Source organism: Trachymyrmex septentrionalis, unplaced genomic scaffold (genome assembly GCF_001594115.1).
Source record: "Trachymyrmex septentrionalis isolate Tsep2-gDNA-1 unplaced genomic scaffold, Tsep1.0 scaffold126, whole genome shotgun sequence".
NCBI classification, from domain to species: Eukaryota; Metazoa; Arthropoda; class Insecta; order Hymenoptera; family Formicidae; genus Trachymyrmex; species Trachymyrmex septentrionalis.
Window position 1 is genome coordinate 276791 of NW_017304395.1, and position 2332 is coordinate 279122.

Sequence of the window (2332 nt, forward strand, 5' to 3'; positions counted from 1 at the left end):
AAACCACGAACGCTATTCTGGTAAATCTAATAAAAGTGATCGAGAAGACTCTTGCGATTGATTAGAGCTAATTGCGTATTCCGCTCAATGAGATATAGAAAAACACATTTCAGCGGAACGAAATCGGAAGAATAAAGCCACGACCAATTACGAACGTTCCGCCAATTCCGCACCATAGGACTGTGCTATAAAGCTGACTTTTCATAGGCAGTACGCTGCGGCAGCAATTCGTTGTTATTGGTTAAAAATTTTACATGAGATAACGCACTTCCGACGCAAAATACTTTTTGTCGCATCTCATTGAAGTTCAATCGAACAAACAATGAGCAGCAAAGAATTCGAAGTCAAGGAAGTCTGCAATATTTAAAGAAGCAATATTTGAGAAAAATGTGAACATTTACAATAAATACATTTTTATTAAAATTTGAAGTGATGGGAATATTTTAAATTCTAAATAATTACCTGAAATGATAATTATCCAAATTGCAACAGCACTAATAGTTGCTATATGATATAAACACAAGTTTTTATCTTTTTAAGTTTTTCATATTAATTTTTGAGCTGAGCAAATAAAAGACACATATTTGAGAGTAAACTTTAATACATACACTGTTTCTTTCATGTATTATTTCTTTTCATGCGTAGCAAATAAAACGGAAGCAATTATAAAAAATTTGCATCACGTGATATTTTTACTGCCGCAGCGTATTACGCACGAAAAGAAATTTACACCTTAACACTTTTTGCTCACGCGTTTATATGAAAAAAAAATGTTATCTCTTTCTGTCCGCCATTTTTGATCCACGAACTCTGATTATAGGATCTCTAAACTCAATAGATGAGTGAGCACTCGCTGCTATCAATGTATTCTTTCAGATTTAAAATACTGATTGGATGATTTAAAAGAATATATCACTAACAGCGAGCGCTTACTCAACTGTTGAGTTCACTGAATGCAGCCATTGTCCTAAGCCGGTTCTACATTAGTTGCAAGCTGATCGCAAGTTTGCGACAGCCAATATGAAGCGTTGATTTCAAAATACAAGCTTCAGATTGGTTATCGCAACAAACTTGCAATCGGTTTGCGTCTAATGTACGGCGGTATTCATAGTCCGATTTTATTTCAAGATTAAGTAATGTCTTAAGATATTAATGCGGCCCTCTCATTGATTCGTGATTTCTTAATGGCTCTTGCACACCAGCGCGATGCGCGACACACGATATGCAACGCGCGACATTCAGATTGCCTTTACTTGAATGCATCTATGTATTATTTTATCCTTGTTGTTCATGAAATGTTAAACGAGAATAAATAATACATAGGTGCACTCGGATAAATTTTCGAACGCAGTCCAATAAGTATATATAATTTTTCCAAGTATCGTGCGTTTTGTTAGACGAATTGGGTTTCAGACGTATGCGCGTCCAATGTAGCTTCAGTAACGTACCGGTCATTAGTAAATAGGAGATCATTAGTCGTTTAGAGTTAAAAATGTTGAAAATTGTATTTTACATATTTTATATACGTATATATACATATATATAAATATATATAATATATTTCTATAAATGTATCTATACACAATATATATAATATATTTATATACATATGTAAAATATGTAAAATATATTAAAATTTTCAACATTTTTGGAAAAAATTTTACATAGGCGACTAATGATCTCCTATTTACTAGTGACCGGTACGTTACTGAAGCTACATTGGACGCATATGCGTCTGAAACTCGACCCATCTAACAACACTGGTATCGCGATATCGCAGCAAAAATTAGGCGAAGTTGAACATTTCTCGTACGTGACAAGCGAATGAGTCGAACTGCGTATGGCTGCACAAAAAGCAGAATTAATTGAAAAATGTAATCTTGGTATCAATCATGAAACTTTATCTTTAGGATGGAAAGTGAAAAATAAAAAATTTCTCCATTAATTTTAATGGTAAAAATTTCACTTTTTATTTTTCATCCTAGAGATAAAGTTTCATGATTGATACCCTTGTATACTTAATTTTGATATATGTAATAAAACATCTTACACAATCTCTACTGGAAAAATTACATATATGTTTATTGGACTGTGTTCGGAAATTTATGGGTGCATCCATGTATTATTTATTCTCGTTTAACATTCGGTGAACAACAAGGATAAAATGATACATAGATGCACTCAAGTGAAGACAACCTGGATGTCGCGTATCACGTGTCGCGCATCGCGCGTGGTGTGCAAGAGCCACTGTACTTAAGAGGGTCTTGAATATAAGATTTGCCTATGAATACCGGCCGTAGAACCGGCTTTATAGATGCTAATATAGTTTTCT